A 9,251-nucleotide genomic window follows, 5' to 3' on the forward strand; every position below is an offset into this window, starting at 1 on the left:
GGGTCGTCATGTGACCCGAACACCCACTGGTTAATCACAATCAATTGCGTCGCTTGGTAATAAAGGCGTAAATCCGGCAGTCCAATCCCACCGTCATACCAGCCCATGGTCAGTTTTTGCATTGCGATGCGCGGTGGCCCGGCCTCCCACAACAACCCACGCAGCGCTGCGTCGATCTTTAAGAAATAGGACTCAGGGGCCGGTACGGGTGTGTTCTGAAGGGAATAAAGAAAACGGGGGAGAGCTAGCATTTTAAAAAGGGCTGCCCTTCCCAGGAGGGTAAGGGGCAGTGTTTTCCAGTGGATCACGTCGGATTTGAACCGTTGTAATGGGCCCCCCAAATTTCGCTCATAGAATAATGCCGAGTCCGCTGTTATGAAAATACCCAGATATTGAAAACCCAGTAGCGCCACCGGTATATTATATCCCCGAGGGCTAAGCGGCGGGTCTCCCCAGAAGGGATACATCTGGGATTTGGACCAGTTGATCTGGTATCCAGAGTGGGCCCCAAAGATATGGAAAATATGTAGGGCTCGACGGATCGAACGTGCCGGGGAGGCCAGGTATAACAGGATATCGTCCGCATATAAAGAGATGCGATCTTCATGATCCGCTGTCCATTTAAGGCCCCTGATTTCGGGGTCGGTCCAGATCCAGACCGCGAGTGGCTCAAGCACCAAGGCAAAAAGGAGCGGCGATAGGGGGCAGCCCTGCCTCGTGCCACGGCCGAGGGAGTAGGATGTCGATCTGTGGTTATTGACTGATACATGAGCCGTGGGCAGGGTATAGAGCAGTCGGATCCATCCTATCAGCCGAGGCCGCAACCCCACACGGGTAAGGACGGCGAAGAGGTACTCCCACGCCACTGTATCGAACGCCATCTTGGCATCGAGGGCAAGCAATAGAGCCTCCTCTTGGAGTGTCCTCGCCCGACCCAGGGCCCCGTGGACACGACGCAGATTACGCGCGGTATTTCGCCCAGGCATGAAACCCGACTGGTCCAGGTGGATCAGGGCCGTGAGATACGGAAGCAGTCGGTTGGCCAGCAGCTTAGCCAGGATTTTGGCCTCCACTGTGATCAAGGAGATGGGCCTGTATGATGCACATTCATCCGCTGGCTTACCAGGTTTGCGGATTACCACTATTGTGGCTTCACGGATTTCGGCCGGAAGAGTACCGGTCTCATAGCATTCCTTGTACAAGTCGAGCAGGTGGGGCCCATGGCTTTGCCGGAGCGGGTATCTCGGATGGCCGTCTGAATAGTTAATTTTTTTTAATTCTGGATACCTTTGGCAAGATTAAAAACATCTAAGAGGGGAGGAGCCTAGCGCTTGACCAAGATGGCCGCGTGAGCTTAGAGCTCCCGAGACCCTCGCGCCCTCCGTCGACTATCCTGTCTCCAATCCTGATGGTATGCATGGCACCGTGTTGCTGAGTTGCCAGGGAGGCGATTGATGCTGCCTGCGGTCGGATCGCCCATCGGGAACCGGACTTATGACTGGCGTAAGATTGCGGCCTAACTCCCGGAGATGCCAGGGGCTGGAGTTGGCAGGATGCCCGACTCCTAGTTGATCAACAACGGCCTGGTGAGGTGTGAACTGTCGGACGGAGGCCCTCGCTCTTTCACTTTCGGTTTCGTTTTCTTTGTCTGCCCGGACACTGTAGTGCTCTGGGTGGCTTTATAACCCCGGGGACGCTCGGTGGGCTACTTTGGCAGAACAAGGCGGACCTGCTCACTCTTTATACCTCTCTCTGAGAGGGGACGGTCTTCACTGCATTGGACTGCCTGGAGTCCATTATGTCGGGCAAGGCAGAAGGTGATCGGCTGAAGACTAAGTCCACCAGGCGGGGAACGTATTCCCAAGTCAACAGTATGGACCGCTACGCCCTCCTGAAGACATCGCCGAGTGGATCGAGCCAGGCGCGGGATGCCCAGAAGGAGGACTCGCCTGGGACACCGGAGCTCTCCCTGCAGGATGTCATGGGCGCGCTTGATGGGATGCAGACCTCGATGGGGAGGCAATTCGAGGCCCTGGCGCATAAGGTGGATGCCATCCTGGTGGATGTCAACTTGATCCGCTCGGACCTGGGCAAGACAAACGAACGCGTTAAGGACCTGGACCACAAGACCACGGGCCTCACTGATGAGGTTGCGGATCTGCAGAACGAGGTCCGGAAGCTGAGGGCCGAGAGTGACCTCACCGCCCGCCGGCTGGAGGACTTCGAGAGCCGGTCCAGGCGCAACAACGTGCGCGTCATCGGGGTCCCGGAGTCCTCGGATGAGGCTTCGGTGGACCTGCTGGTGGAAGATTTGGTCCTCAATCATCTGAAGCCTAAGGGCCTTGGAAAGTTTTTTGCGGTGGAAAGGGCCCATAGAGTGCCGGGCGGACGGCCCAAGGCGGGTGCCCCGCCGCGGCCGATTGTCGCCCGGCTCTTTCATTTTCGAGATCGGGACGTTATCCTGCAAGCCTCGAGGGTGACGGGCCCAGTCCCCTTCCAGAATGCGTCGGTGAATTTTTATCCGGACTTCACCCAGCAGGTGCAGAGACAGAGACAGAGCTTCCTGGGGGTGAAGCGAAGACTTCGGGAACGGGACCTAAAATATGCCATGCTTTTCCCCGCCAGACTACGGGTGGTGCATGAAGATCGGACATTCTTTTTTGACTCTCCTGTTATGGCCGACGAATGGCTGGACGCTTTGCCCCGGCGACGGACCGGGGACGACACAGCTGAGCATGGAGACAGTGGCCGGGATGGACAGGGCTGATATCTCAAAGCCGGCCTGACTTGATTTGACCATATTTGAAGATTTGAACAGTGTGCAGTAACTGTGGAGGGTTGCGGGAGGACGAGGGGTGCTCTTTTCCTCCCTTGGGGTACTTTTTGTAGATTTTTGTTTTTGTAGGGCGACAGGCACACTGCAAGTTGGGGGGGCTTTTTAAGCTGCAGCAGGGGTGCAGGGTGGGGGGAGTTATGGGGAGTTTGAATTTGTTGTTGGGGGGTTTATTTCTGCAAGGCATGATGATTATCCTCAGGGTTGTTCCATGGTGGCGCCTCGGGTGGGGGGTGGGCCTCTTTCCGTTTGAGGATGGGGGGTAGAGGCCTAAGTGTTATAAGCTGGAATGTTAATGGTTTGGGGGATCGCATTAAGAGGGGGATTGTTTTGCAATTTCTGAAACGCTCAATGCCAGACGTTGTACTGCTGCAGGAGACGCATCTCATAGGCAATACGTGCTATGCCCTAAATAGGAAGGGGTATAAATTCATTGCACACTCGGGATTCTCTTCTGGGTCCAGGGGTGTGGGCATCCTCGTTAGAGCATCACTGCCTTTTGAGGTGGACTCCACCATTGTTGACGATAGGGGGAGGTTTGTGGCGGTGGCGGGGCGGTGGGAAGGAAGGACTTTGGTTTTGGTTTCGGTTTATGTCCCGCCGGCCCTGCAGGCCGCCACATTTGCTGAATTGGGCAGGGCTTTGCTGACTCTCCCGGGGGGCATGCTGGTAGTGGGAGGGGATTTCAACGCTGTGGGCTCCGTACTGCTGGATAGATACCCGCCCAGGGACACAGGGGGGGCTCAGAAATGGCTTCCAGACCTCCTGGACACATTTGGCCTGATAGACTGCTGGAGGCTCCGGCACCCCACACAGAGTCAATACACGTTTCACTCCGGGGCGCATGGTAGCCTCTCCAGGATTGACTACCTGCTCACTCTGGCCGCACATGCCTCGTTGATATCCGAGGCGAGGCACATGGCACATGGTATCTCTGATCACTCGCCAGTGTGGATCCGGCTGGATCTCGGTCGGGAGGGAGGAGGGAGGGTGGCCCCCATTAACCCATGGTATTTCCGAGACCCCAAGATGCGCAGCGCCCTGGTAAAGAAGGTAGATAATTACTTTAAGGACAATCTGGGAACCGTGGACTCGGCGATCTCGCTGTGGGAAGCTTTTAAGACCGTGCTTCGGGGGGAGGCCCTCTCCCTGGTGGTGACTGCCAAGAATCGGAGGGATTGCGAAGTGCGGCAAGTGGAGGAGGAGATTGCGGCCCTTGAGGGGGATATGGAGGAGGAGGTCACAGAGTCCTCATTGCATGAGCTTTGCTTGAAGCAGGCGGAGTATAGGGACCTGGTGACGGAAGCCGCCAAGACCCTTAGCAGGGACCAACAGGGCCGTCTGTATGATGTTGGAGATAAGGCAGGGAAACTCCTGGCGTGGCTGGATAGGAAGCAACGGGTCAATAGGGTGGTGCCAGAGTTGATTGGAGAGGGGGGAGAGGCGATTGTGGAACCTGAGGGGATTGTGGAGTGTTTCGCGGAGTATTTTCATAGGGTTTATTCCTCTGTGTCGGACAGGCCGCCCGAAGACTCGACTGATCTCCTCCGTGATATCGAGTTGCCCTGCCTCTCTGACATAGATAGGGATGATTTGGATGGCGACATCACGGTCGATGAGGTGGCGGGGGCGATTCGCGCGTTGAATTCGGGTAAGGCCTCTGGACCGAACGGACTGCCGATCGATCTGTACAAACTGTTCCCGGATAGGGTCGCCCCTCACCTGCGCGCCATGTTTTTGGAGGCGCGGGGAGATGGGATCCTTCCGTTGGATCAGCGGCTGGCGTCGATCGGGGTCATACACAAAGAGGGTAAACCCCGAGATAGATGCGCCTCCTATCGGCCCATTTCACTCCTCAACGCTGAGCCGAGAATTCTGGCCAAACTCCTGGCTACCCGTCTGATTAGGGTACTTGGCGATCTGGTCCACCCGGATCAATCTGGCTTTATCCCGCACCGAAACACAGCATTGAACCTTAGGCGTCTTCATGGCGTCATCGCCAGGGCGGGCACGCTGCGTGAACCGGCTGTTGTGGCATCTCTTGATGCCACGATGGCCTTTGACACGGTGGAGTGGGCATACTTATGGGCCGTGCTGGCCAAGTTTGGTTTCGGTCGCGGGTTTGTGAGTTGGGTCCGGTTGCTGTACGAGGGGCCACTAGCGAATGTTGTGGTAAATGGTCGGGCATCTACTCCGTTTCAGCTTGGTAGGGGTACTCGGCAGGGCTGCCCCCTGTCGCCTCTGTTGTTCGCCCTCGCCCTTGAACCGTTGGCTGCGTGGATACGTTGGCACCCGGATATACGGGGCCTTAGGTGGTCGCCTGATCACGAGGATCGTATTTCGCTTTATGCCGACGATATCCTGTTGTATCTTGCCTCACCGAAGAAGTCACTTATAGTGGTCTGTGACGTACTCGCATCGTTCGGTAGGAACTCGGGGCTTGTGATTAATTGGGGCAAATCGTACTTGTACGTTCTTAGTGGCGAGGTCCCACCGATCCCTAGAACATGTTCGATACAGGTTGCCCAGCAAGGTTTTGTGTATTTGGGGATTTTTATATCCATGGATCCTGTTGTGCGCTATGAGAGGAACCTGCTCCCCCCCTTGGCACGCTTGAGGCGAGATGTTGAAGGTTGGCGGAGGCTGCCGCTCTCCCTTGTTGGGCGTGCGGCCCTGTTCAAAATGATGTCCCTTCCCCGCTTCCTCTACGCCCTCCAGAACACCTTGGACTGGGTACCGGCCAAATAGTTTCGGGAGGTCGAAGGCCTCCAAAGGACGTTGCTGTGGGATGGGCGGCCGCGAATAGCTATTTCAAAGTTGACGCTCCCATGGTACGATGGGGGCATTGCGCTCCCAGACATCCGACGGTACTATTGGGCCACGCAGCTGAGCGCGATCAACCATGGGTTTTACGGCCCTGCCCTTAGCCCTGGGTATGCCATGGATAGGTGGCTGCTGCGCGGAGGCAACTACTACAGGGCGTTGTATTCGCGGTCCCTAGACTCGTCCCTCACGGGGCCCACAGGTGTGGCGGTGCGCGTATGGAAGATGGCGACCGACTCGCTGGGCTGGAAGGATAGGCTCACCCTCGCTACCCCATTGTTTGAATCGGAAAGGTTGGGAAGACTCTGGCACACGAAGGGCTTTGATAAGTGGGACCTGATAGGTATATCCAAGGTAGGAGATGTGCTGCATAAGGGGAGGGTAAAGTCCTTCGAGGAGTTGCAGACTGAGTTTGAGCTAGGGCCTTCTGAGTATTTTAGGTATATCTAGCTGCGTCACGCCCTCCGATCAGTCCTTGTGGAGGGTGAGAAGGTGCCGGAGTCCTCTCCCCTTGAGGACCGAGTCCTTGATGGTCATATGCCCGAGAGCACGATTTCGCTCATATATAAGAAGTTGATAAACGTCCGGGCAGACTTGCTATTGGGGCTGAGAGAACAGTGGACCAGGGATGGCCTCGAGTTGGATAATGAGGACTGGCAGTCAGCGGTTTCTTCGCCTAAGGAGGTTGCGATCCCGTCGCGTCTGAGGCTGGTGCAGCTTAAAATACTGCACCGGGTGTATGTTACGGGGCCAAGGCTGGTCCACATGGGATTCTCGGAGGACGGCCTGTGCAGAAGGGGATGTGGTATGGTGGGTACTTTCCTGCACATCATCTGGGAATGTGGCGTCATTGTGGAGTTCTGGAGGAGAGTCCATGCAGTTATGGGGGAGGTGACGGGCATTGTGGTACAGCCGGAGGCGCGGTGCTGCCTCCTGAACGTCTGGGGGCCCACTGATCTCGATGAGGCGCAGACCCAATGGGTGACTCTGGGTAACATGGTAGCAAAAAGGGATATCGCGCGATTATGGGGCTCCTCGGGACCCCCTACACTGACCGCGTGGAAGGAGAACATGGATTGGAGCATGTTTAGGGAGAAGACGGTCTACTGCTCTAGAGGTCGCCCCCGGAAGTGGCATGCCATCTGGGGGCGGTGGAACCAATACAGGGGGGGAATATGTCTTGCCCCGGATCTGGAACCTCCCGAGGAACAGCTTTCCCCCTGACCTACCTTCCAGCACAGTTTGGTTTTGGTAACTGTTCTGGGCCTCTGCTGTTCCCCTTCTTCCTCCGCACACAGTCTTATACTTAGTAGATGAGTGGGGTCCTGCCTCCCCTGGAGGCTTTCGCCATGGGATTTCAATGTTTCTGCCTTGCTGGGGTTTGTTGTGTGTTTTTTCTGTGTTTACTTAAAATTGGACCTTTGCATTACTCATCGTACTGTATCGGGGACACATTACTGTATCTAACCTGCAATGCTGCCGAACCTTCGGGCTGTCGGCTGAATAGCTGTGTCCTGAATTTCGAAATAAAGGTTTTCAAAAAAAAAAAAAAAAAACATCTAAGAGGATGCTAGTTTGGTATATTATAGGTCATAGTGAGTGCAATGTATGTATGTGAGGCACTGTTGTTTTCTGTACTGCTTTCTGCAACAAAATCTATAAAATCTGGTTATAAGAAAAGTCTATCCTACACACGCAAATTACTATGAACCAAGCGCCTTCTTTTTACATGCAGATTTTGATGTTGAGGAAAATATGGAAGGCAGTCGCTCAAATGTAAGCATTTGCTCAAATGCAGCTAACTTGGATGAGGGCTAACAAGACGCTAAACACCGAAATCTAGTTAGGGTTACAGAGTGGCTAACTAATCAATAGTTATTCCCATATTGAAACATATCGTCTGCAGTTTTTTTGATGACTAGTATATATAAGTATACAACTATTTTGACTGGATATTATTGAGTGGGTTAAATCATTTTGCTGGAATCAACATGAACTAGGCCCAAAGCAGAGTTTCAACCTTTAGTTGAAGGGTGAAGTTGATGGATTTGATTTATGGAATGAAGAAATTACTATGACCTGAAAGTAAATCAAAATGAAATGCTGTATTAGTGAAATGCACTGGTGCATGTTTCTCTACATTAATATCATGTTATATTTATTTCAGACTGAACTTCAGACAGAGCAGAACATCCGAGTTGAGGAAGAAGTTAGTGGCCATGAGAGACCATCCTATTTCAGGCCACTTTTCCAAGCCTTCAGCAGGTTCTGCAGATGTAAATGTAAAAGAGTACATTATGTGGATTCCTAAATAAAAGACCCTGCTGAATAACTAAAGAGTGATCTCACCATCTATTGTTCTTTAAAATGATGGTGTAGTATCCATTCTATTATGACAGTGTTCACTTCAGGAAGGAAGAATAGGCAGAATATTTCTCTGTGAACCAGGTGTGAGAATCTAGCCCAATGTTCCCTTTGTATATTAATGAGTTTGACCCATGGGTGCAAAAGGCAGCTGAGGACAGGACCATTTCTGAGAATGTTTCTATTCCCATGCTGTTATTTGCCAATCAAATGCACAGAGCATGCCCACATTCACACCTGACTGCGTTACAGATTTCTGTAAAGTAAAGATACTGCTGATCAGCCTGGCATGGTCAAAGGAAACAGTTCTGTAAAAAGGCGCCTTGTGAGCAGCAATCAGTTGGATATGGTTTGCGGTGGAATGAGTCCATTATACTGACTACCTACAAGTGAGATTTGCAGCAAATGTGAATGGAGTCAGGATAGGAGAGGATTTTCTGCTGTGTTTTCATGCCAAATTGAGATTTTGTGTACTATTGATTAGATTTTGTAATACATGTATTGATTGCTAACTAAATATAATTTTGTTTTCAATTATTAATGATTATTTATCAAACAATCAAGTCTAGTTAGTTTATAACCCATACCCAAATGAAAAAGTTAAACTGCACATTCAATCAAAAATTGCGACTTCCATTTTTAAAAGAAACATAACTAGCATCACAAACTATTTAGCTGTTGCCTAATGAGCCATGCAATGACCAAATAGAAAGATACAGCTACAACTGTCAATCAGAAAGGCATAGATTTAACTAGGATAACTTATGGCTGCTCATTGTTGTAGATCATCAAAATAAAATTGCCTGATTACAAATAGAATGGACCTGATTTAGACTTTGGCGGGTAAAGTAAAGGCAGTTGTATTGTCTAAAAATATAGTCTATTGTTATAATTTGTTGTTGGATTTCTTTGATGATTTTGTCTATTTGTTCAATTGTTTTGATGGTTTTTATGGAACCATTCTGTTTATTTAAAAGGATCCAACGCGTCTTAACACAGCTGAGTGCCTACAACCATGGGCTGTCGACGTATATCAGATGGTGAAGTTTAACACAGCCTACATCCCGGAGGCTGGCGACGATAAATGGATTGTAATTTATATAAAATCAAAACAATTCAATTTAAGCATATAAAATAACAACCCCTTCTGATGGATACATCTGCCAGTGGATTCCTCACCTTGTGAATATCCCCTGCTCCAGCAACATTCAGAAATTTTTCGTAGCTCTCC

At 51.7% G+C, this 9,251-nt stretch overlaps 1 long non-coding RNA gene across 1 annotated transcript in view; it reads left to right on the plus strand.

Annotated features, from left to right (window-relative positions):
* The window catches only part of LOC146789542 (uncharacterized), a 122,190-nt gene extending 113,301 nt beyond the window's left edge, over positions 1 to 8,889 (plus strand). The window contains exon 4 of the long non-coding RNA XR_014969815.1: positions 7,824 to 8,889. This is a non-coding gene — a long non-coding RNA (uncharacterized LOC146789542). The remainder of the gene's footprint in view (positions 1 to 7,823) is intronic.
* Positions 8,890 to 9,251: the final 362 nt, after the last annotated feature.

Source organism: Triturus cristatus, chromosome 10 (genome assembly GCF_964204655.1).
Source record: "Triturus cristatus chromosome 10, aTriCri1.1, whole genome shotgun sequence".
Lineage (NCBI taxonomy): Eukaryota > Metazoa > Chordata > Amphibia > Caudata > Salamandridae > Triturus > Triturus cristatus.